We start from the raw sequence: 27498 nt of genomic DNA on the forward strand, positions 1-27498 counted from the left end.
AGAATGTCCCCGGATTTCATCTCATGTCCCTGGGAAATGCAGCAGCGGCAGTCTCAGCAGCCTGGAGCAGTTGGCTCTGGCTGGCTTCAGGAGCAGCTCGGAAGTCCTCATATGATGGTGGTGCAGGGGCTCGAAGATGCAGCTTCTGGGCTGCCTCCACCTTTCCTGACCCCAGCAACTATGCTGTGAAGGGAGGCTTCATGCTGCCTATCGGAGCAGCCCCATCCCAACTCCTACTTGCGTGCAAGCAGGAGGGGGTAGGGATCTCTCACTTAGGCAATGGGGAGCCCGGCTTCCCAGCTGAGGGATCCCTGCCCCCTCCTGCTTGCACGCAAGTAGGAATGGGATTGTGGTTACTCTGATGGGAAGGGAGGCATCACACTGCCCAAGCCTCACTGTGACTGCCGCTCTCAATTCTCCTTCTCTGCCTTGCATGCTTGACCCACTGCACACCACTTCCCCACCATCACCACTGAAGAACCGACAACTCAGGGGCTGCCCAGGCTCATGGAGAAAGGATGGGAAACGTGGCAGTTGAGGTCAAGGCAGCAGCTGCTCCTCTACCACCACCATCGCTGCAGCATCAACGTCCTGAATGTGTAGTAATTAATTAATTAAAGTGTCCCCGGATTCATTGAAAAAAACTCTGGTAACCTTAATCTAGAATATATCCAATAATGGTCCTTTCAGCCTTGCTGAGCATTGCCTTCCCACTGAAATCATGCTGCTGTCAGATCGCCTCATTTGCCTGTTTCTGGAAACGCAAAGAAATCTAAGGCCCAAGAAATTGAATGTCTTTGCATCTGTTCACAATGAGATACTCCCCTCCCATGTCTGCTACTCTTAGTTGTGGTTTTATGCTTTGGATCATGTGAGGGAAATGCACACCATTATGCAAATGGCTCAAATTGAAAGACATCACATGGCTGTTAACCTTACAGCAGCTTAATTTCTTTGGTTGAAACATTTCGGGTCCACCTTTCAATAAAATAACAGCCAGCAATAAAACAACACAGAAAGCCACAACAAAAAATGAACGCAAAACGTAAGTTTGGCAAACCGTTTGGAGGTTTATTTGTTTTTACAATCAAGCAGCATATAAATTTTCTGAAATAAATAAATAGCCAACAAATAACCACTTTGAACCCAAGTGGCAAACTATGGTTGCAGCTCCAACAAGCAAATTCAGGATTTGCAAGCTAGTCTGAAAAGAAGACTTTGAAGTTTTGCGTAAAGTGTCTAATATTCCTCTTTGCCCAGGCCTTTGGCTAATTAAACAATTGATGGCATTTTAAACTCTCTCTCTCTGTGTATTATTTTTGTTTGTTACTATGTGATGCATTTTTGTGGTTTTTTATATTGTAAACTGTCCTGTGATCTTTGGGTGAAGGGCGGTATAGAAATTTAAATAAATAAACAATAGACTTCTTAGGGTTGTTCAGACTCCCCACTTCACATTTCGTGAACATGTGAGGAAGAGGAAGCAATTGTGGCTCCCAACCAAGTTCTGTTTGAGGCTGGCACACTGGTGATGATGCTCTGTTGTGGCTGAACGTTTGTTAATAGTATGAAGGGAGCACTGATGTTAGCGTGAGGGGGCATGACAATTCCATTCATGACTCAGTTCACTCATTCATCACTCAGAGTTGTCTGGACACCCCTTTCAGTGGTGATGGATCCATAATTTTAGAATTGTAACAGAAAAAGGCTTCATTCACATGGCAGCTTATTCTGTTTCCATGAAGTTTCCCTAGCTTTTAATTTCCACATTTTGAGCTTCTACACAATGTAAAAGCCACTTCCAGAACTATAGTGGGTGTATAGTAGAATAAAAGTCAAGTTGAGCACTCATATTATTTGCAAATGGATTCTGGAAGCAAATAATATGGAAATTAAACTTGCACTATATTCTATTATAGTTCCAGAAGTGCCTTTAATGTCATGTGGCAGTGCAAATATAATACTGAACTTAACAGTTAGGGGGGAAATTATGAAAGTAGAATAAATTGCCATGTGAATGCAGCCTAATTCTATATCATAGAAATCATAGAATTGTAGAGTTGGAAGGGACCGTGAAGATTATCTAGTTCAGCCCCTTGCAGGGCAGCTGGAATATGCAGCTGTCCCTTCTGGGGATTGAACCTGCAACCCTGGCGTTATCAGCACCACATTTTAACCAACAGAGCTACCCACATCCCTGTGCGCCCCCAGAAAAAAGCACTGCCCACATCCATATTGTTGCTGCTATATCTTATTGCATAGGAAGGTATAACAAGGTACTCATGGAATGAATTTAACCTTGCTGTGAATGTCCTGAATCATGGGGAAAAAATTTGCATTTTTAACTGGTAGTATGCAATGCTTCTCAGGAAGTCCTGATACTGAACTACATCTAGCCTGTTTTAATATTCCGAAGCAGTGCTGAGGAAAAACATCAACAACTATTGATATTACTTTAGTGGCCTTGTGTGCAATGCTGCTGTATATATACTGTGTTCAGATATAGATCTAACCTTGATTTGTCATAAACTATCAGACACAGGCAGCTGTCACATACTGTCAAATATCAAACATTAAAATCAAACTGCAAAGTCAAATATCTAAATCAAAGCATGATTAGTTGTCAAATACTGACACCAGATATTTTGTGAATATTCAGCAGACACCTGAACATTCTGAGAACATCTCATGAAAATTTGATGTCCATTTGCAGAGGAGAGTACAAAGGAGATAATTTGCAAACAAAATAGTTTCCATTGTATTTTGCAGCCATTCACTATTTTCTCAGTCCTTCCCTTCTTTTGTTCTCTCTTTCTCTCAACACTCTGCAATATCATTTCCCCCCTCTTTCTTCAAGCTGTAGCCTCTGTGCTCTTTGGTCACACCATCTTTCTACATATAAAAAACAGTCACAGAACATAAACATTCACAGGGGTCATCTAGCCCAGACTTCAATCCCTAGATGTTCTTGGACTCCAGCTCCCATCATGTATGACCACTGGCTAAGCTAATTCGAGATAATGTGAGTTGTAGTCCAACAGCAGTTGAGCATGAGACTCTTAATTTCAGGGTCCTGAGTTTGAGCCCCACATTGGGCAAAAGATTCCTGCATTGCAGGAGGTTGGACAAGATGACCCTCATGGGTCCTTCCAGCTCTACAATCCCCTGATTCTATGAGCAACTGATGTTGTCTATTGCTGTTCCAAGAATCATCTTCCCTGTGTTTGCTTGAAAACTTGCAAAGTGGCAGTGGCAGATCTCTTGCATTCCATTCCCTATATAAATATGGCTATAAAAATTATTTCCCTTAATATAACCTCATTCTACATCAGGGGTACAGAACCTGTAGTTCCCCAGGTGTTGCTAGACTACAATTCCCATCATCCATAACTTTTGGCTGGTTCTGATGGAAGTTGGGGTCCAACAACATTTGAAAGCCTACTGGTTTCCCACTCCTTTTCTACTTTCTTGTATGTAAGGTGCCAGAGGACTTAACCTGGGGTTTCTTATAACCAAATGTAGGTAATTTACTCTCTGCACCACCATGACAGCGTGTCATAAGAGGGAGCTGACGACCTTCCCTTTGTTGTGCTTTGGTACTATAGCTTCTATTTCAGCAGGTGACAGAAAAAGGCAGATGAGGTTCCACCTGGCACTATAAAAAGCCCCAGAATCTGATTTGGCTCCTCAGAGTGAAGACTGCCTACAGTATTTGCCAAACTACCCATGCCTCTGCCTGCTGATAGTTTGCATTGCCTTCAGACAGACAGCCCTGCCACTGCAGTGAAAAAAACCCAATAATTTGCCATACACCTAGCAGAGAGCGAATGTGATTGTGTCTTTCTGAAATCCTTGTAAGGCTGCAATCCTAGGCACGTTTACCTTGGAATAATCCCAAATGAGCGTACCTGGACATAGTTCTGAAAAAGCATGCATAGGACTGGGTTGCATATTTAACACCATCAACCGCTAAATATACTTTCATCAGAATAAGTTCCATCAATCTCCCCCCACAAGATTTCCATTCAAGACCCATTCCCTCAAGATCCTTTCTTAGATGGTTATGATGCTCACTTTTCAACATGAGCTTTTCCCAGTAAGACTATGTTCTTGCTACCTTTTTATGTATGATTCAACCTTTAAGTCCTTATGCTTCTTCCTAGGCATTTATTTCCTATTTTATATTCTGAAAGATTTATTGCTTTATTACCCTCCTGGAATCTGATTCAAAACCTGATCATGAAATGTGGCTGTTCATATGAGGTCACCAATGGGTCACTACTGTGATGGGAAATTTGTTTCTTCCTTTTCATAATTCATTTTAAATCACAGAGAGTGCTGACCCAGGCATTGGCGGGTTGTTCTCAATCAGCACATAGAAAATCAGCCTTCCCCCATCATACAATTCTTTTTGTGAACTTTCCCCCCCATGTGAAATTTTCAGTGTATGACTTTTGACACCCGACCCTTCACTCTGAGCAGTTGAAACAATTGTGAACATTCTGTAATATCATCAATAGCTGGGGGGAAAGAAACAGATAACCCTTGCCTTTTGCCTGTTAAATACAAATTCATTGATAGCTTGCAAGCATCCTCAGGGTCCCTTCCAACTCTACAGTGCTATGATTCTGCTATGATTCTGCTAAGCATGGATGCATACCATTCTCCCCATTTTGCAGCTGCTTCAAGGGTATGAAGGGGAAACTTTTGCAGCTCAGTATTCTGTCCTGTCTTATGCCTTGATCTTGTACAAGTGCTGGCTGGAATGATGGTGCAGCTTCCCCAGAAGGGGGGTTTTGAGTGTGGGTGCAGCCTCTGAGGATCGATAGGTTAGGTGATCTATGAGAAACAGTTAGTGAACCTGATGGTGATGTTCCACAGTGTGGTGTTGATGTGAAAAGTAGGGATGTCAATAACTCTTGTAACAGCTAGGGTTCATTCAGTGAACTATAGTTGGTGATGGGTCAGCCAGAGTATTTGGGTGTCTCCTAGTTTGACTTGTTTTTCTTGTATCAATATAGGATTGCCTTTTTGCAGAAGTCTGTAAGGTGGTGGAAACCTTTGGCTTGCCATTTCTTTACTTGGAAGCTTTAGAATGCATTGTGGAATGGTGGGTGGTGGACATGGGGAATTAGTGGGGATAGGGTTGGGGACTGTTTCCCCACTTTTTCTTTCCATGCTTTAAACATGGCCTGCGTGAACCTTTTGTTGTTGTTGTTGTTGTTGTTGTTGTTGTTGTTGTTGTTTTCTTTAGTTTGTTTTGGAGAAATGGATACACTGTCACAGGGGTGTTTCCAATTATATCTGTCTCCATTTATGCCCCCCCCCCTTTTGCTTCATTTTCTAAGATGTATGGAATTAGGTGGCATACTTGGTTGGGGGTGCAGTATAATTCTATATTGGGGATGCGGGTGGCTCTGTGATCTAAGCCACTGAGCCTCTTGGGCTTGCCGTTTGGAAGGTCGGCGGTTCGAATCCCCACTAAGCTCCCGTTGCTCTGTCTGAGCTCCTGCCAAACTAGCAGTTCGAAAGCACGCCAGTGCAAGTAGATAAATAGGTACTGCTGTGGTGGGAAGGTAAACAGCATTTCCATGCGCTCTAGTTTCCGTCACAGTGTTCTGTTGCACCAGAAGCAGTTTAGTCATGCTGGCCACATGACCCGGAAAGCTGTCTGTGGACAAACACTGGCTCCCTTGGCCGAAAGCTAGATGAGCGCTGCAACCTTATAGTTGCCTTTGACATAGTTGCCTTTGACTGCGTCCAGGGCTCCATACACACACACACACACACACACAGAGAGAGAGAGAGAGAGAGAGAGAGAGATATGATTCCCCAGCCTCCTTCTGAGGAAGGGAAGTGCAGGAACTTGGGAGCTTATAGGTTGCTTTTTATGTGAGAAGATAAATGAACGGAAAAGAGCCAGTTATATAAGCAAAAAGGAGCTATGCGTCTGCCAGATGTTTGGTGTAATTGCCACTGTGGCTTTATTCACACCAGGCTAGAAAAGCCCATGTAATTATTGCTGCAGGGGTTTCCAGGCCAGGATAAACTAGCTCAGCAGAAGCCAGCTACATTGCTTAACCCCCTGCCTACTTGAGACTGAGTGACGATTAAAAAGATTTCAATCGGGGGAAATATAGTTGGTTGGGATTTTCTCATGCATCCATTTTTGTGTGACAGGTGGACATGGGCACTATGAGAAAATGAATAGGCAAACTTTGCCAAAAGTGTCCCCTCCCTCCGTGCTGGACTTTATTATGCTGCTATGACTAAGTGGGAACCTGTTGCACTGGTCATTAGAGCTGTCTGCCAGTTCTTCTGCACTTCCTTTGCCTTCTAATTAATGAGGACCATTTACATCAAGCATATTGAGGCCACTTCATGGGGGGATGACAATGTCAGCATGATATATTAGTTAGTTACATCTGGAGGGTCACAGGCTCCCCGTTCTTGTGGTAGACAATGCTACAGTACACCATGGATCCATGGTCTGACCGGATGTATGCAGTGCTCCCCCCAAAAGAATGTTTAGGGGTACTCTCATTTTGACTCAAGAAAATCAGCATTTTATAGTTCAAATTGGGAAAAATAAATACAGTAAATGGACAAAAGTACAAAGATTCACAAAATGTTTAGGGATATGTGTACCCCTGTATCACCCCAGAAAAAAACACTGGATGTATATATCCATGTAGTGATAAAATGAACCTACAAAATTGAGATGGAGAAAATGATCACGATCAACTAAAGCCTCTCTGCTATTTTACATGATCTGTTCAAAATCACTTTGTTCAGCAGCCAACCACTGAACTTCATATAGCTCAAGTCACAGCAAAGCATGGTTTGACTACCCTTCCCTATGCATTCACTGTAATTTTTGAATGTACCGTATTTTTCGCTCTATAAGATGCACCAGACCACAAGACGCACCTAGTTTTTGGAGGAGGAAAACAAGAAAAAAATATTCTGAATCTCAGAAGCCAGAACAGCAAGAGGGATCGCTGTGCAGCGAAAGCAGCAATCCCTCTTGCTGTTCTGGCTTCTGGGATAGCTGCACAGCCTGCATTCGCTCCATAAGACGCACACACATTTCCCCTTACTTTTTAGGAGGGAAAAAGTGAGTCTTATAGAGCAAAAAATACGATATATTCCTCAAGGACAGAAGAGCTGGATTATAAAGTGTGCGCACAAGATCAGATGATAGTGTAAAGTGGAATAAATTATTTCATGCCACCCCAATCCTTGAGTGGTGTGAGATTCCAGGGGTTCCGGGCATTTCCCCAGGGTTTCCTTTGGAATGCGGTACAGTGGAGTCTTTGTGATATATGGCTAGCATATAAACAGCCTGCGATGGAGGAATAATGCTCGCAGCATTAACACCCCAAGAAGCTCTTGCTTCTCCCATAGCCACAGCCTTGGATTCAAGCAGAAATCAGGCATGGCTCCATCTCTCAGCTACCCAACCAGCTGCAGGCTTCTTACTTCTAGCTCACACACCTCAACCCTGACTCTTTGTCATTCTAACTACCAGACAGTTGAGGGAGGGAGGCCCACCCATTTGCCCTCTGACACAGGGCTACTTCCTTTGTTACCTTAAAGACCCAAACTTAGGGGGCCATTATGGCCCTTGGCTGGCTAATTCAGCAACTGAATCCCCGCAGAAGGGATTCTGGCATGCAGCCAACCCTCCCCCCAACTCGTAACAATATCTTAGTCTGTCACAACCCTTTTAGGTTTGCTGAATGTAACTGCCATCACCTGGATTGATCAGCTTCATAGTGGCAGCTAATGGCATCTTCAGTCAAAGAGTTAGCATGGGCCTCGTACCCTCCAGATGTTTTGAACTACAACTCCCATCATCCCCAGCCAGCAGAGCTTATGGGTCAACACCATCTTTGTAAGGAAGAGAATGGCCGATGCGAAATGGGCTTGGCAGAGTATGCCCTTTAAATAATGGAGAGGAAATAAGATCATCACATAACATTAATTCTGAGAAGCGCTGGCCGATTTGGACTATCTTGCTGCTTTTTCACATTACAGTAATGATGCTTTGATGTGCTTCTGTAGATTTCTACAATTCCCATCAGTCCCAGCCAGCAGAGCTACACAGTTGTAGTCTGAAACATCCGGAGGGCACCAGATTGGCTACAGGAGTACTGACCAATTCAAGTTCCTTTGAAAACTAGGTATTTGTGAATATGCATATCATGGCCACCTGCATCTTAAATAAGAGTAAGAGAAAACAAACACCAGAAGCTTTGAGAAATTAAATCATAGGAAATGAAATAAACAGAAAGGACTGTAAACTTTTCCAGTATGCAGTAACAGCGGCAAGAACATTATTGGCCCAGAGATGGAAACAGGAACAAGTACCTACTTTGGAGGAGTGGAGAATGAAGCTGATGGACTATGCAGAACTTGATAAAATGGCAGGGAAGATCAGATACCAACGAGATCAAAAGTTTATCGAGGACTGGAGAAAACTAGTCGAGTATTGGGGAGGTTTAAGTGATAATGAAATAACGTTTGCGGCATTTAAAGAAGCTCTGTAAAAACTTAAGAAATATTGTAAGAAAGAAAAACAGGTGTGGATGGGTTTGTTAAAGGGCAATAGGAAATGTAGGAAATGTGTAACTAAAAAGTTTCATTCGGATGATTGTCAGAATGGCTAATGGAAGTCCAAAAAATGAGAAAATTTGTAAAGTGGAAATGTTTATCTATTTTTCTTTTGGTGAAAATTAATATATTTTTTTTAAAAAAGAAATTAAATCAAAAGGAACTTGCAACATTCAAAAGTGGTACATACCCTCATTACCAGTTATGTGGAACAGGGAGCATAACTTGCAAAACATTCATTTGGTCCCAGATGCTATTCATAGTACAAAGCAAAATTGGATTGATTATTGATGTTTACAAATATTCTGTTTTTTTTTAATGCATTCATTTTATATCTCTTAAAAATGTTGTAAGCCATCTTGAGCAGTGCAAATGCATTTGACCATGACTGCAGCCTTTAAAATCCTGGTGTTTATACAGGAGATGGCCGGAGCTGCACTAAGGAGAACATCATAGCTCTGATCCCAGAATTTTGATCCAGGGGGTTTCCTGCCAACATCCCAAGTGAAAAGTGCTGGCTAAGAAAGTCTAAAACTAGCATGAGGCAATGAGTGAGGATTCCGTCAGCTGGCAATGCACCTTAGCAATATTTCACTGGTCAACAGTTTTTTCCCCCTTAAGTGACAGGCTCAAGAAAGTGGGCTATATCAGCCCAGCGTGCAGCAGGTTTTGCAACAAGGGCATGCTACTTGGGCTCAGCTGTGCGATTGTTAGCCCATCCTCCTTGCTGTGCCCTCCCACCAAACACTTGGGAGCACTGCAAGGAATTCATATGACAGCTGGCGCTGGAACAGAAGTGATGCAAACAGTGATGACTGGTGCCCATTGAAAATGATTGTGAAGAAAGCACGGAGGTCAAGGGTAGGCGGAGCAAGAACCAGCTACTTCTAGGTTTGTCCTTATCCTCTTCTCTCATGAGTTCTACAAGGGCAACACTGAAGAAAGAGTAGAAAGCCTACAACCAATGTCACCCACCAATCCCGGACTAGTCCATAGACTCGTAGAATTGTAGAGTTGGAGGGGACTCCCGAGGGTCATCTGGTGTAGGAATGCTGCCCACAGCAATCCCCGGCTGGGCTCAAACCACCAACCTTCTGATTAACAGCCAGAGGCATTGACCCATTGTGCCACAGGACTAGTTGTAACTAAGAAGGCAAGCAGGTGGGTGAGGAGAGACTAAGGTTGGTAGACAAAACCCTGTTTGCTTTAATGAACCAGCTTCACTGGATGCAAATACAGTGGTACCTCGGGTTACATACACTTCAGGTTACAGACGCTTCAGGTTACAGACTCTGCTAAGCCAGAAATAGTACCTCGAGTTAAGAACTTTGCTTCAGGATGAGAACAAAAATCGTGCTCCGGCGGCGCAGCGGCAGCAGGAGGCCCCATTAGCTAAAGTGGTGCTTCAGGTTAAGAACAGTTTCAGGTTAAGAATGGACCTCCGGAACGAATTAAGTACTTAAAGCGGAGTACCACTGTAGTCTACTGGATGAAAATGACCTGTTCATGCAGAGGAGGAGCTTATTGCCAGGACACAACTGAGATTTAGAAAGAACGCCCCTCCCCAGTGTGATCATTCTCCATTGTGTCATTTTTGGAAGTCTTAATCCATCCTTCTTGCGGATCGACTGAATGCCAAAAGCAGCAGAGAAGGTGTATTAGGGGTTGCACTAGGTCTAGCTCTGTGGCTATTTCAACCATCTGTGGTTCCTTGGCAAGTGTGGTGCTGGTCTAGGATCCTTTGGCCGTTCACTGCTTTGCATCCTGCCTAAGCTGATGGTTACTAAAAACATTATATTTAGCATTATAGGAGCCAACTCCTAGGGCCCGAGGTCCCTTTGGCCCCCTCAATAAAATATTTGAGGTGGCCAGGCTCCCCCAAAGTGCATCAGCATTGCCATTCAAATGGTGTGCATGCACTGTGCCTTGTGATTATGTGGGGCGGGGCTTATCTGCCCACCCCCTACATTATTCAAGTTGTCAATCCTGTTTAGCATATATGCCACACTTGAGAATGCTCAAAGCCATTTGCACACATTGTCTCAGTAAACCTTGCAAGAACCTAACCCAGATTTTGGGGCTATAAAGCTCTCCTCTTTGAGGTAGGTTGTTACGAGTCCCTCCAAATTCATTCCATAGCCTGAGATCAGAGAGCCTTTCTGGCAGCACTAGTTGATTCCATGCATGCTTTCCAAACAGCAGCAAGTCTGGAATCATGCTAATTGGATTGCAAAATGTCTGGCCTTACTGGAGATATCACATTATCACCTTTGAAAAGGGGTGGAGCTCAGTAGCAGAGCATCTTCTTTTTCATGCAGGAGGTCCCAGGTCCAATTCTTGGCATCTCCAGGTAGAGCTTGGAAGCACTGCCTGCCTGAAACCCTGGTGAGCTGCTGCCAGTCAGTGTAGACAAAACTGAGCCAGATGGACCACTGGTCTGGCCCAGTACAAGGCAGCTTCCCATGCTCCTATTGCAACTCCAGAAACAAGGGACCCTCTTTAAAAAAACACACAAACCAACCCTAAGGTGTATGTGAAAAATCTCCAGCAGGGAAATACATATGTAGAGTTTGGAAAACTAGTGATTTTTCCCTTGAGTGCTGATGGGCCAACAGATCTTTGTAAGGCAGAGAATGGCTGATGCAAAATGGGCTCGGCAGAGTATGCCTTTTAAATAATGGAGAGAAAATAGGATCATTACATAAGGTTAATTCAGAAAAGCCCTGGCAGATTTGGACTATCTTGCTGCTTTTTTGCATTACAATAATGATGCTTTGATGTGCTTCAGTCTTCTGTAGATTTCTCAGTAGTGAATTACTTAGTTCCTCTGGCAGAAAGCACTAGCGGGCGTCTTCTGTGATATGAAATCTCCATATTCTTTGAGTGTCCATGCAAAAAATCAGATATGCAATTCTTTTTCTTTATTTTTTCACCCCTTTGTTGTACCTTTTGACAGGGACAGAAAACGATGCGCCTGTTATTACAACATGCAATTTTGCCTCCTTAAGAAGCATTCCTGCTCTAATCATGCAGTTGCTTTGACGGTAATTGCAAGTTTATCCTAATAAAGGATCAATCCATCTTGTTTTCTAAACTACTTTCTTTATGACATACAATTATTGGCGCTAGTGGTTTCCATTGTTGGTTCCAAAGAGATGACTAATAGTAAGAGTAGCAGCAGCTATCAGTCCACTGTCATGACCCCAGAGCAGTAGCAGTTGGTTGGACAGGGTGGCGTCCTTGTGGTGTAGTGGGAAGGTGGGGGGCTAGGCAGCAGTGTGGATGGTGTGGTGCAAACTCACCAACAGAACAAATCTGGCAATGAGATTTATTCTCCCCTTCTCCTTGATTGGACAGTGCATCACACCAACAGTGGTGATGGGAAATTAAGTAAGCAGTGTTCCTTCAGCCCACCTATAGCTACTGCCCCAGAGTCCAGCACTGAGTCAGAAGCTCAGTATCACCAACAGAGCAGCTAGCCCACATTTCAGGTTATATCTAATGCTGGTGATCAGGGGAAGACAAAACCTGAGGCCGGCAGGCACAAGTTCATTGAACCAAATCCTACCTTACCAAGGCCCATTGAACCCCTACCAGGACATTTCTGGGTGCCTTTTTTCCAGATCCAAAGAACTGAGTGCCTCCTATATTACCTTGCCAGTCTAATGGGACTGGGAGTGCACCAGGCAGGTCATGGAGCATAGGAGAAGTGCCCATCTTCAGGCCAGAGAGTTGGCCCTTTAAGAGAGTCTATTTCTTTAACAGGGGGTGAAGCCCAAGAGAGGTGGACTGGAGACAGAGGTTCAAAATACCTCAGATGACTTCTAATCCTTGCCAGAGCAGGTTGCTAACGAGGAGCTCTCGTTGGTGCTGCAACAATGGAACTGCCTTGCCCTGTGGGCTCCTCTGCAGGACCAGAACTGGATACCCAGAGCAATTGTGATGCCATTGATGTCACAGGAGTGTGGACTGCATGACATGCATTTTAGAATGTTTATTTTGCATGGACTTCATACAGCCCTGGGTCAGTCTGAAACCACAAACATTGGCAACCAAATGAGCAACAAGCCAGACTTGGTATATGACTATTGGTATGACCAATTAAGGAGGGAAATTGGGAAGGGAGTAGGATGTCAAAATATGCCTAGCTGATGATGAATAGATGTCTCCTCTTCATAAGTTGATGCTTTTCACCTCAAATAAATTGATGGACAATTCTACAGTTTTTCTAAAAGAAATGGACAGCTCATAATTACGAACTATCCCTAACCATAAAGGGAGGGCCCACATAGCTCAGTGGCAGAACGCATGCAAGGTCCAATCACTTGCAATTCCAGGCAAACAGCAGCTGGATCAGGTACCTGAGATAATGAACTGAGCCTGGAAAAATGAAGGCAGACAGTGCAGATCCTTCAGAATCGGTGTTACGTGATTCTAGCAGAATGAACTGCTCAGCATTCTGGCTGCACCAGTTGTAGTTTCTGGGCCATCTTCAAGGGCAGCCCCATGTAGCAGGGACCATTTCAGTAATCAAGTCATAAGGCATGGATTATCGTGTCTGGGCTATCTCTGTCCAGGAATGGCTGTAGCTTGTGAGCAGACTATAGTTAGAAATAAGCACACTACCACTAACACCACTTGGGTCTCCTATGACAAAGCTGGATTGAGAACTACTGCCAAGCTTGGGGTGTCTGCTGCTTGCAGGTTCAAAATGTGTGCAACTCTGCCAAACCAATTCCTAGTTCTGAGAATCACAACCCCAAAGTGCCTCCACCTTGTTGAGTTCCAGCCTCAGTTTATGGGTCCTCATACAGTCCACTACAGTGGTACCTCGGGTTAAGTACTTAATTTGTTCCGGAGGTCCGTACTTAACCTGAAACTGCTCTTAACCTGAAGCACCACTTTAGCTAATGGGGCCTCCCACTACTGCCGCCCCGCCGTAGCACGATTTCTGTTCTCATCCTGAAGCACAGTTATTAACCTGAAGCACTATTTCTGGGTTAGTGGAGTCTGTAACCTGAAGCGTATGTAACCTGAAGTGTATGTAACCCGAGGTACCACTGTATTGCCTCCAGACCACAACAGCCCCACTGAATGCAGTGGAATATTGAGATACACAGAATTACACTGCACATGTCCCAATTGCCCAAGGGACTCAATCAGCCTAGTGCAAAATATATTTCTGCTTATTGGATGGAGAGGCATCTGTTTCAGTGGACAGGCTGGTCATTTTGCTCTCAAGTTACTCACACTCCTAATCCCTCTCAAGCTTCACATGTAGACTCTAGCAAAAGAAAAGTAAGCACTATCCAAAAGGCCTTCTCCCCCTCCTGATTCTTTTTTTTGCTTTATGGACACAATTTATTACTTTTTTTGGGTAAGTCTGAATGACCAGTTAGCACATCCTATTTCCAGAGATAGACATTTCACCTGCATACCTGCATTTCTGGCTAAGGAGAGGAGGTTCCTCCCTTCCCCAATTGCTGGTCTATTGAGGCCATAGAGTTTCTTTTGGAGGTCACTACTCAGTCTAGAAAACCATTTCAATCTCTTCTCACCCAGAAATTCTCCAGTCAAATATGCTGTTTCAGTTAGTGATGCAGGTTCAGTTAGTGCGTATTGGGACATTGATCCCAGGAAATGATCGTTCTCAGTTCTTTCTAGCATTTTAAAGGTATTCAATTAAAAAATAATAATGATAGTGAGATCACTATGTAGTCAGTGGCATCACCTTCACGTTTGCTCAGGTAAGCATAATGGATATGCAAATTCTAAAAATGTTAGTTCCCTTGCTGATTTTATTTATTATCCATGGAATTACGCAACGTTAGAAAACTGTCTTCCAACTCTAAACCTAATGGTTGCAAAAGACCCGCTGAGACTGCTCCAATTCAAGCACTGAAGTCCCCACAAAAGAAATATATGTGCTTTGCAGAATGTGAGATGAGTCCATTCCAGTAGAAATCTCTCCATATCACAGCAGTCACTGGGAAACAATTAGTAGGGGGGAAGAACCATTGAGACTATGTAAGAACTCTTGCCTGGAGGAGAGGAGATAATAAACAGAACAGCGCCACAAGACCAGGCACCAGTGCTTCTGCTGAAGCCATTTACTGACCTGTGACTAGCATGGGGGGGGGGGCTCTGGCATAACTCCCTCAATGTGACCCTTACCATGGAAAAGGCAGGATATACAAACTGGGAATTCTCCTAGGCTGCATCTGATTATCTGGGACATTCTGTGCAAAGTGGGAAAGGTAGTATTATGATTAGGACAGTGGGCCCTCTGCTGGTCTTGGGGCTCTGACGAAAGCCCAGCTTGGCCACCCTTCAGAGACAGATCTGGAAGGTAGCTACAGGTGGAAGCAAAGTCTTTGAAACCAGGTGATCTGATTTATTCTTGATGGCCCCTGCCATCGATTTTCGAAGACAGGTGATTTACTTAATTTAACTAATTATTGTAATATTAATAAATAGTAATAATAATAATAAAGAACCCTACAGCTTTTCTGCAGTTCTCACCTCAGTGTGGAGCAGGGTAGAGTGCAAGCTGGGAGTCACCCTTTTGGATCATTGTTAAGGGCCAAATTAGACTGAGAGGGAAAAAGAGAGAAGGGCAGAAGGGCTGCCTTTTAATATTTAATTCCTTTGAACAACAACAACACCAACACCCATCCCATCTGGCTGGGTTGCCCTGGCCACCCCAACAATTAAAAAGTAGGGGTGAGAGCTCTTAATCCAAAATGTTGTAAACTATTTTTCAATTTTTATTGGATGCATGGAATAAATTACAGTATTAAATTGAAAAAATGATCAGTTGTTTAATATGGAAAAATGTACATCTGCAGAGCCAAAATTCGGTGCACAGAGAAGCAATCCATTGGAGAATCTACTAATATATTTTACCAGCCTTTTTTCAAAAATAAAATAAGTTTTTAGTCTTCATGTGGTCAGTATATCAAAAGTTCAGAAGGCATATGTCTGCACACTTCCTCATCCTTTCCAGGAGCCCCAAACCCCCTCCCTCAGATATTACAAATACATTGCCAACTTAATATCTCACAAATCCTTCCCTATCCTCAATCCTTGCTGAAAATTAAGCAATTTCACATATGCTTGGAATTCACTGTTGCTCTTAAGAGGAAAAGAGTCATAACTGGTGATTTCTAGTTTCAGAAGCCGAGCATTTCAATGCACAGATTTCAAGCCTCCATTAATTTTTCTGCGAATCCCTTCTGAGGGAAGGGGAAAGATGTTTTGCTGCATGCACTGGAAGTCAGGTGTTTGTGCCCACATATGCTCACATGTCGGGGCCACTTTTTTGCATTACACTTTCAGGTCTGTGCCTGTTTTAAGTGCAGATCTAAATACAAAATGTATGAATGTGACAAACACATTTCATCTAACCAGGGCTTTTCCCCCAGTTGGAACTCAGTTCTGGCACCTCTCAGGCGGGGACCAGTGCCTTTATAAGAGAACAAGGGAGGCGCTCATGGTGAGTTCTGGCACCTCTTTTCGTAGAAAAATAGCACTGCATCTAACACATGCACAACACAAGGACACTAATCTGCGTATCTGCCTGCAGTTTCCTATTGATCCAGCTTTGCCCCTGTCTAATGTGAGAAATGGCTTTGGATAGCAGAGGATAAGTGTGTGAGAGACTACATCTGAGTAAATTATGGGAAAGGGCACAGGCTTCCTCTTTCTTATTTTTTTATTATTAATTGACATCCAAGGATATCATACACAATCTTAAATACATGTACACAGAAAAGGTAAAACTAATAATAATAATAACAACCTTAAATAATTATACCATTAAATATTGATTTAAACTTGTACTTATACGTGCTCTTTTCTTATACTTTCTAACTAGACAAAAATAAACCAAAGTAAAATCCAATAAACTAAATTATGTCAAAATAGACTTCCCGTCATTTCCCGATGTAACTTACATTTACAACATTGAATGTACTTATACTTCTTACCTTACTCTTACTATATTTTCTAATACTTTCTTATAACACACCGTACCATTTTTCCTTATTTAATAATATTTAATTTACACAAGGGTCATTCAAATGCTGCCATAGATGTTATGTCGTTATTGTATTTTTGTAGGTTTTTCTTGAACATCTCCCATTTTTGCATGAATGACTGTTTTGTATTTCCCCTTAATCTATTTGTCAATCGAGCCATTTCTGCATAGTCTAATAACTTATTCTGCCATTCCCTTATTGTTGGTACTTTCCCCCCTTTCCAGTTCAATGCAATTAATAACCAGGCAGCGGCTGTCGCATATAAAATGATTTCTCTTACATTTTTCTCATGCATGCACACTTGCTATCAAAGACCACAAATTTGTTGTTAGATCACAGTGTCACACATGCAAACATGCAGAGACAGAGCAAACCTTGCATTCCATGCCTGGCATGTGCATGTCCAGACACGATACTCAGACACACCTGCTGGACAGTAGGTGTTTTGATTGGCACACTGCACCCCTGGATCATTTTTCCGTCATGTCAAAGCCACCAAAACTGTAACAGGCTTGAAGAGGTGAGAAAGAAGCCTCTGGTGTGAAGGATGGCTCCCCTGGCAGCTTGTAATTAGGACACTTGCTGGGTTGCAGCTCCACCTCCCCTTAACTCAAGTGCATCTGATACACTCTACATGGAATTCCAAAGTTTAATTTAGCTTAACTCTTGGCTAGAATCAACAGCTGATAAATTTAGTTGGAGGGATTAAGGATTAAGACTAAGACCTCCATAAAAGGAGCCCAAAGACAGGAGACAGCAAAATCCAACAACCGTCACAAAGCCCACCATGAAAAACTGACGCAGAAATGCAGTTCCTGCTTCAGGCTAGGATTGGTGTCAAGGCTTGGCCTGGTTGGGCATCCGCTGAGGGCCACAATTTAAGAAGGAGCTCTCTGACAAGAGTCCTCAATGCAATTTCAGACATAAATAAAATTGATGTTTGTGTGGATAGGAAGTATGTTACTAGAAGTAACATATCCATCATGTTTAGTACTCCCTGGTAGCCTTATCTTCCATGAGTTGATCTTACAAAAAGCTAGGGTGTTTTTTCCCAGCCAGAACTCACCAGAACTAGGTTCTGGCACCTCTCAGGTGAACGCCATTGCCATTATAAGAGAACAAGGGAGGCATTTGTGGTGAGTTCTGGCAATATCTCTTTGCCGACCAGTTTCTACTGGGGCCTAGCTGGTGAAGACTTGTCCAATAAAAAAGCCTTCCCTAGGCTGCATCTCAGGTTTCACTCTGAAATTTATTGAAGGAAAGACTTTTGCTGATGAAGCTCTCATTTCAAATGGGTTTCTCAAGGGTATTTTTTATTCTTTTAGCAGAAAGCATGCTGATAGAAATGTTTTCAATACTTTCAATACAACCAAGGTGAACGTACAGACCACCTGGTATACCCATTGTGCTCTTGTCCAAAATAAAACTGGCAATACACATGATCAAATGTATACGTTCACCAAGCCTCATGGAACATGTGCACATACTATTTCCATGAAGAGGGAATTGTACACATTAACTGGCCAACATACACTGTGTTCATAAGGCTATGGGGAATGTGTGCATCTAGGCTGAATTTTGTACATTCTCCAGCCATTATACATGATCCCCCGCAGGCCTTGTGGAATATGCATCTCCCCCCACCTCACCATCCCAGTACAGTGGTGCCCCGCAAGAAGAATGCCTCGCAAGACGGAAAACCCGCTAGACGAAAGGGTTTTCCGTTTTGGAGGTGCTTCACAAAACAAATCTCCTATGGGCTTGCTTCGCAAGACGACAATGCCTTGCCAGTTCCTGCAGGTTTTTTTTCCTTCCCCCCCTTTTTCTAAGCCGCTAAGCCGCTGATCAGCTGATCCGATCAGCAGATAAGCCACTAAAAGCCGCTAATAGCGCTAATCCACTAATCCGTCAATGGGCTTGCTTCGCAAGACGAAAAAACCGCTAGACGAAGAGAATCACAGAACGGATTCTTTTCATCTTGCGAGGCACCACTGTATAGCTTAGGGCACCTATAGACTGTCAGAATTTTGCAGGATTGATTTAAGTACCGGTACATGCTGAGGAATTTAGGGTTGTCCAATTGCAGTAGATTAAAGTGTTCTATCTTCCTAGTGCAACAGATGCAGTTAGGAAAGTAATGGGGAACTGCATTGAACAGTGTGAAATGAATGAATGTTTAGCAGGCAGGTGTACAAGGACTCAAGAAACAAATTAGGATGAATGTTCATAGGCTGCTTTTGATCCTGGCCTTTGATGCTGGAGAGACATATTTTTAAGACTTCCAGTCTAGTGGTGGTTGTAATTTGTTTTAAAGTGTTTTTAATATTGTACTTTACATTGCTGGATCTTTCAGAATGAATTCTCAGTAGAGACCAGACATTGTGTAACCTCCACATAAGCTTTGCGCAAGCAAATCAGGACACATGCTCAGTAAATAAATGCTCAACGAATAAGTCATTTGGAGCAGCCCTTAGTCACGGACAGTGTCAAATAGCATTTCAGAAGGGGTACTGGCCCAAAGAGATTTCTGGTGCTAAACCCTGGCTGCTTATTTTACAAGAATCATTAAGGCAGGCCTGACTTCCCATGGGATTACCGGGTCAGTTCCTGCCCTGCATTCCAGAGCTTCCTGTCGTGCCTCACATGCCACTTGATGAAGCGGGAGCTGAAACCGGCAAGGCAGGGGCCAAAGCCAAGTCATTAGCTGCCTCGAGGAATTCCATTCTCCTTCTTTCAAGGCCAGAGATGGATGGACAGGGGAAGGAATGTGGGAGGTGGTGGATACGGAAGAAGGCTATGCCTGCACAAGATTTTGCAGAGGGATGGATGCACTTCACTAGTACATCTTTGAATTAAGCCTTGCCTGCATGGCCCTAGGTGTTAACACAATAGCATTTAGATCAAACTTTTAAACTGAGTGGACACATCCCAGCCAACTGTAATCCTAAACAACTGCTCTCCTTCAAACTCTGGCCTTTGTCCTGCTAACTAACTCAGACTTGGAGTTGGGGCATCTCCCAAGGGCCGTTTGGCAGGGTCCCCTCTGTCTGGCTTTCCTAATGGCCCATTACCTTCCCTTGGTCTTTGGTTAATGACTGATTTCATGAACATGGAAGTTTGGCCTGTATTTTAGTTTGGCCTATATTTTGCACTTTGCTAAATCTGGCAGCCAATTGTATCACTCCAAGCCTTGATTAAATTCTAACACCTATCAGACCCAGGAATCAAGGGGAATCTGGCGTTCACAAATGCTGGCACCCACAACTCAAAGCACTATCATGCAAGGTGGAATGTTTGCAGTATAGAAGATATGCTGTATGATTTTGTGCCTCTTGTGCAGTGAGTCTCCTAGTAGTTGGATATCGCCTCAATGTATCTCTGTAAGTTTCTGAACCACGATCATGTGTGTGTGTAGCAGACACAAGAGGAGTAGTGGGCTGGAATCTTGTTCAAGTCATGCATCCCAACCCTCCTGTCTACATGGCTTAGCCAAGAGGAAAGATTTATGGCTAGCTGCTGACTAGTCCATCTTAGTGCTTCCCATAAATTAAAAAGCAGGACATATGTGGGTCAGGTTTTGGAGCTGTACTGTATGTCTTTGAAGACCGGGTTGGAGACTCCCACTCTCCCCACTTGTTTGCCCTTCTCATTCGTATCTGCTGTGGTGTGGTGGTAAATTTTGAAGTGCAGGAACTCATCAAGACAAACTCCAAAAATGCAGACCCCCCTCTCCCACCCTCCTATATATATAGGGATGGAGAGGAAGTTTGACCCCCCCATTTTAATATGAAACTACCAAACCTATACTTTTCAAAGCAATGTACAAGCTGAAACACAACTATCATTTCAAATTCACATTTCTCTGAATTTTGTGATGCAGGTCTCCAACCAGACAATATTAGCATAATGTGTGTACATAGGAAGAATAATATAAAAATACATTATAGAATGAGACATTACTATCGTCTGTCTATATCTATCTATCTATCTATCTATCTATCTATCTATCTATCTATCTATCTATCTATCATCTATCTATCATCTATCTATCATCTATCTATCATCTATCTATCTATCATCTATCTGAAAATTCAGCAGCATTTTAGTGCAAATTTATCCTAAAAATACATTTTTGTATGATTTTGACACACACAGTCAAAACCATACAAAAATGTGTTTTTTAGGAGAAACATGCACTAAAATGCTGCTGAATTTTTATGAGGATTGGGGGGGGGGAATCACAGATTGGTACAGAAATGTGAAGAACAGGAAGGAAGATGGGGAAAATGAGAAATGCAGAGAACCAAAATTGAGAGATTTGTCCATCCCTACTTATATGCATAGACATGTGTATTTAAATGTTTGTCTCATATATACAGAGGGAGGGCTGTATATAGCATAATTCCCAATTTACAGAGATCACCATGACTGCCACCCTGTGCATGGCTTCCTGGTGTACAGCTCCATTAAACGCTATAGTGCTTACTTCTGACTGCATTGGTTCAACTTGTCAAATAAATTGAGCTTAAACAAAAGGTCTCCAGCCTTTCAATTTGATGTGCAAACAATCTTGCAAATAAAAGTGTTAACTTCTAAACCAGTAGTATGAAACAGGAACTTCATCAAAGGCAAGAAAGGCATATTCAGTGCATGCTTGGCTATTCCCCTTATCCTCCGACTTCCTCTGTGCTAATCTGTCACAAACAAACCTGAAACCTCATTATCACCTCATTCACTTACCAGAACATGGAGGGTTCATCAGAAAGAAAGAAGTCCCGGAGCTGTGCTCCTTAGCACCTTCCCCCCACTACACCACTGTAAATAAATATTTCATTTATGTAAAATATTTTACCCATCCTTCATCACAAAGTTATATTAGGGTCGGGTGCAATAACATAAGTCACAATAAGAACTTTCAACTTCAAAAATGAAACTAACAGATAAAAGGAAGAGATAAGAAGCATAGCAAAGTCATCAGGGTTGCCTCCCATGAGTGACCGCCTCAGGTGGCAGGATCCACAGGGGCAAAAGACCCAGCCTTCAGGGAATTCATTGCCTCCTCCTCCTCCTCCTCCTCCTCCTCCTCCTCCTCCTCCTGCTGCTGCAGTAGTAGTAGTAGTAGTAGTAGTAGTAGTAGTAGTAGTAGTAGGAGGAGCCAGTGTGGTGTAGTGGTTAAGAGCAGTGGACTTGTAATCTGGTGAACTGGGTTCAATTCCCCACTCCTCCACATGCAACTGTTGGGTGACCTTTTTTTTAATAATAATATTTATTAGTTTTCCACCAAATTGAACACAACACTACAAAAAAACCAAAAAAGAAAAAACATACAATAATACAATGCAATACAAAAAACAACAACAACTGCAAAACACTAACATACAACTAACAAAACAAAACAAAAACCATTTAAAACATAGTCCAATTTCAATATCTTATCTTTCTTTCGCTAATTTCCACGACCTCCTCACACCTTTTTGTATTCCACTTCTATTAATTGTTTCAGCAATTCCTTTCCATCTTCCTCTGTTTTCTATCCTATAATTGTCTTAATTTACAATTAACTTGGCCTTCTGTTCAGAATATATTGCACCCATACCATTCTCAAATTCTTGCCCTACCCCCATCCCATGTAGATTCTTCTTAATAAAACTCCAAGAAATATTGTCAAAGGCTTTCTCCGCATCCACAAATATCAGAACTGCTTTAGTGTTTATATTCACCTCTAATAGTTCCAAAATGTCTATTATGTTCCTCACATTATCTGACAAATGTCCGTTTTCTATCCTATAATTGTCTTAACCCATTCTAACCTTATTTTTCCCTTTAATGCTCTAATAATCTATTTATACTTAATTCCTTATAACATTTCTACTAAAGCCATATACCTTCATTCCAACATCTTTCTAACATTCATTAATTTTACAGTATTTCTGTAAATAGTCTTTAAACTTTTTCCAATCTTCTTCCACTGACTCTTCTCCCTGGTCTCGGATTCTGCCAGTCATTTCCGCCAATTCCATGTAGTCCATCAACTTCATCTGCCATTCTTCCCTGGTGGGTAAATCTTCTGTCTTCCAATATTTTGCGATGAGTATTCTTGCTGCTGTTGTTGCATACATAAAAAAAGTTCTATCCTTCGTTAACACCAATTGGCCGACCATGCCCAGGAGAAAGGCCTCTGGTTTCTTAAGGAAGGTATATTTAAATACCTTTTTCATTTCATTATAAATCATCTCCCAGAATGCCTTAATCCTTGGGCACGTTCACCAAAGATGAAAGAATGTACCTTCAGTCTCATTACATTTCCAACATTTATTATCGGGCAAATGATAGATTTTTTGAAGCTTAACTGGTGTCATGTACCACCTATAAATCATTTTCATTAAATTTTCTCTTAAGGCATTACATGCCGTAAATTTCATACCTGTGGTCCATACCCGTTCCCAGTCAGCCATCATTATGTTATGTCCAACATCTTGTGCCCATTTAATCATAGCTGATTTCACTGTTTCTTCCTGAGTGTTCCATTTCAACAGCAAGTTATACATTCTTGACAAATTCTTAGTTCTTGGATCTAACAATTCTGTTTCCAATTTTGATTTTTCCACCTGGAACCCAACTTTTTTGTCCAATTTGTATGCCTCCATTATTTGATACTAATGGAGCCAATCTCGCACTTTGTTTTTCAATTTTTCAAAGCTCTGCAATTTTATTCTCTCTCCATCTTGTTCCAGAATTTCCCAATATTTCGGCCTTTTGGCCTCCATATTGAGTTTTTTCTGTGCCTTCGCTTCCATTGGTGACAACCATCTTGGGGTTTTCCCCCCTAACAAATCCTTATATCTGTTTGGTGACCTTGGGCTAGTCACACTTCTCTGAAGTCTCTCAGCCTCACTCACCTCGTAGAGTGTTTGTTCTGGGGGGGAAGAAGGGAAAGGAGAATGTTAGCCACTTTGAGACTCCTTAGGTAAGGTAAAGGGTAAAGGGACCCCTGACCATTAGGTCCAGTTGTGGACGACTCTGGGATTGCAGCGCTCATCTCGCTTTACTAGCTGAGGGAGCCGGTGTACAGCTTCTGGGTCATGTGGCCAGCACGACTCAGCCGCTTCTGGCGAACCAGAGCAGTGCACAGAAACGCCGTTTACCTTCCCACCGGAGTTGTACCTATTTATCTACTTGCACTGGTGTGCTTTCGAACTGCTAGGTTGGCAGTAGCAGGGATTGAGCAACGGGAGCTCACCCCGTCACAGGGATTTGAACCGCTGACCTTCTGATCAGCAAGCCCTAGGCTTTGTGGTTTAGACCACAGTGCCACCTGCATCCCTTGAGACTCCTTAGGGTAGTGATAAAGCAGGATATCAAATCCAAACTCTTCCTCCTCCTCTTCTTCTAGTAGTGAAGGCTGTGGTTCACTCCTTGGAGGCTGGATCCGTACCTCCTTGGCAGTCCCCCAAATGGCACCTCTAAAGGGACCTCTGGGTGAACTGGAGGCGCTGCTGGTCTCCTCCCACCCGCAGGTTTCCTAAAAAAAGAAACCTGTGCTATAGTTGTAGTAGATATGTCAGGGAACTATGTTCCACAACCTTGTTAAATATAATTAAAGTCAACAATAAACTAAAAGCAGATTAAAACAGATGCAATGTCCACGTGTTTGGGAGGGGAATGGGGTTTTCCTAACAACTCTCAACACCCTTCACAAACTACAGACCCCAGAATTCTTTGCAAGAAGCCATGGCGGTTTAAAGCGGTACTTCGTTGCACACTGTGAATGTGGCTAGGCCATCGGAAGGGTTGAGAAAGGGACTGAGGGGGAAGAAGGAAGAAATCTGTGCGGATGCTGTTGCACAAGGCCAGGAGTTATCCAAACATCCTGAGGCCAGCTTAGACATTTGCCTGATATCTGCCCTCCCTCCCGTTGCTTCTCGGCAGCACAGGACGGGTGTGTGTGCCTGGGTTGGCAGGCTGCTGAGAAGAGTTTCAAATTACAGAGCATCAGAGCCCTGGGCATAAAATTAGCAGCAGAGCTTTTTGGAGTGAGGCGCCAGCAGAAAATGTCACATTCAGCAGAAGGAGAAAAGCGGGAGACCTGGAACCTGAAGAATGATTTCTCACTACAGCCACCTTGCTGTTCCCCCACCCTTCCTCTCCCTCCTTCTATAGTTCTGTGCTTCCTGTTCCTGGGAGACCCCAAAGCCTACTGGCTTCTTGATAACAGAGGTTGGAGGCAGAATAATTAGATGGCGTGGCCTCCAAAGCATCATCATCAAGGACTTTGGCTCACATTTCATTTCCCTTCCCTTCCCTGCAGCCCCTTCCCTCAAATATGGCAAGAATTCACAGTCTCCCTTCCAAGAATTTGCTCACAAAAAATGCCCCAAAAGACTAAGACGAGAGCGAGGCAGCCTGTGCTTTCATTCCTCCAGTGTTTCGGCCTAATTCCTGCTCAGCTGTTTCTTCCTTTGAAGGGAGGACAGCAGGTCACAAATTGTCCATAGATAGGAAGCATCAAAATCAATGCAAGTTTTGGAAGCAGAGGTGAGGAGCAGAGGTACCGAGGTCTGCAGCTTGCCAGCAACGTGTTCAGAATGACCTCTCTTCACACCTGAGTTGAGGGAGTGGGAGGACATATAATGGAAATCATCTCTTGCTCTCTCTTCTCAGCCACCCCACTCCTCCTCTAGGGTGACCACTAGAGAGGGAGGAGAAATATTTAGTTCACATTTAAAAGCAAATCTAACAAATGTGCAATTTTTGAAAGGATGCCACCCCCACCCCCTGAGTAAAGAATGATGGGAAACATAAGACAGTATGAAGAAGGGGGTAGGACCAGGCCCCTGGCTATTACAAGAAGCAGCACAGAAATGAAGGATCTTGAAGGAAACGTTGTACAGAGTTCCTTTGCTTTGGGACTGCTTAGCATAACCTGACCACATGTGTTGTGTTAGGGAATCTTTCCCCCCTACCCTGAAAACACAGTATTTTTCCAAAATAAAAATAAAACCACAGTATGATTCTCATAATTATTTCCTCTTTCTGCCAGGGGCGAAGGAGTAATTTATTTTAATTCCTATTTAAAGGTGAATCTAACAAATTCACACTTTCTGAAACAATACGAAGCTTAGCCATCCTCTGAAATTTTCACTTCTCTCAATTTCGCAATGCATTCCTCTAACCTTGTAATCTGTACAAAAATGCATACACTAGGGTGAAGTGTGCAAAAAATATATGTGTTAGAGAAGACAACGTACAAAAATGCATTATATTAGGGAACATTGATTTGCACAAATTTGCATATCAGGGGGGGGAAATGCAAGCGAGCGTGTATTTTAGGAGAAAAGGGCACTAAAATGCTGATTAATTTTCTTGAGGACTTTTTTTTTTTAAAGCACACTGATGTGGAAATGCAAAGAGCTGAGGGTTGAAAAATATGAGAAAATGGAAGAAACTGAAACTGACAGATTTGCCCATCCTTACCTTCTGCAAGATAAACACCAGCAGGAATCTTGCTTATCTGAAAAGAGAAGCGTGTTTGGTATTCATGACAAGTAACTCTAACAGTCGCTGGCACACCTTGGTGCTGGCAGATACCAGGTCTCTTGTTCAATATCCATGCAGTACAATCCTATGCACATCTACACATGTGTAAGTCCCACTGTGTCCAATGGGGTTTACTCCCATGGAAGTGTGCACAAGATTGCAGTCTGAGAAGCCTGGGGCTTAATGGTTCAGATGATTTCCTCTTCCTTCTCTCTGCACCCTTTGTACTTTTCACCATTACTGACATGTGAGGTCCAGGGTTATTCTCCACCATCACTGCAACACTAAAAGAGGCCCTATGAGCTCCTAACAGGGCTCTTCCCTTCTTTCTTTTTCTTTACACATCTGTAAGGGCTGGATCTACCAGCTGGCAGAGTGAGACAGCCAGCTGATTTGGGGTGTCACAAAGGGGCAGTAAACTATATATTATGAGTTAGTTATTTAATTAGGAACACATGAAGCTGCCTTATACATACACCAGCATTGTCTGCACTGACTGGCAGCAGCTCTCCAGTGTTTAAGGCAGGGGGCTCTCTCAGCCCCACCTGGAGATATGAGGAATTGAACCTGTGATCTTCTGCATGCAAAACAGAAGCTCAGCCTCTGAGTTATGGCCATTCCCAAATAATTTCTTGTTATCTTTTTTTTTTTACAGCCAGGGAGGGGATGCTTGTAGAATCTGCTGTCTCAGCTGCCAAGATAACTTATCTGGCCTTGGGCACCATGCACCTTGACTTGGATAGATGGGCGAGTGTGGGGTACCATTTGCTGTTCTTGCTCAGTGTCAGGCGTCAGGGAATCCGATCCCCCGACGGTAGGCTTCCAGGAATAGATAGACAAGGAAGGTTCTTACCAATGTCTTTTATTCAATATTCACAGAGAGAGGCTTAGAAATGCAACCTCTTGGAGTAATGGCGTTGCTCCGAGTAATCCCCACCCCACTTCCCTCCTCAATCATCAACAGCACCACCCACCTTATGGTGGCTGCTTTGTCTCTGAGCTCTTTGCTCTCTCACTTTCAATGCTTGCCGGGTTCTGGGACAAGGGGGGGGTCTGGAATGTTTTCTGGTGATAGCAAGTCAGCCAGCTGCTCCAGCTCTGCTTCCCCCTCCTCTTCTCCCATTATTTCCCAGCTTTGCCCCTCATCTACCTCTGAGCTGTGACCTCCTGCAAACCACTGTGGTAAATCTATACTTTCTTGATTTTCTCTGGAAGCTTCAGGCTGGGGGTGGGGGTGGTGGTCTCCACTATTCCTTCTATCTGTCTAGTCCCTGACACTCAGGCAGTAAAATGTTGCTGTTGTTGT

At 43.1% G+C, this 27498-nt stretch overlaps 1 protein-coding gene and 1 long non-coding RNA gene across 2 annotated transcripts in view; both read right to left on the reverse strand.

Annotated features, from left to right (window-relative positions):
• PVALB (parvalbumin) overlaps positions 1 to 17106 on the reverse strand; it is a 42886-nt gene extending 25780 nt beyond the window's left edge. Inside the window, exon 1 of the mRNA XM_083462439.1 lies at positions 17082 to 17106. The gene's annotated coding sequence lies outside the window, so the exon portion shown is untranslated. The remainder of the gene's footprint in view (positions 1 to 17081) is intronic.
• On the reverse strand, positions 11255 to 12535 carry LOC310688198. Its single transcript, XR_014516804.1, has 2 exons — positions 12270 to 12535; positions 11255 to 11562 (listed from the first exon to the last, which is right to left on the reverse strand). It is a non-coding gene; the product is annotated as an uncharacterized lncRNA (long non-coding RNA).
• Positions 17107 to 27498: the final 10392 nt, after the last annotated feature.

Source organism: Podarcis liolepis (genome assembly GCF_965112155.1).
Source record: "Podarcis liolepis genome assembly, chromosome: 10".
Classification (NCBI taxonomy): Eukaryota; Metazoa; Chordata; class Lepidosauria; order Squamata; family Lacertidae; genus Podarcis; species Podarcis liolepis.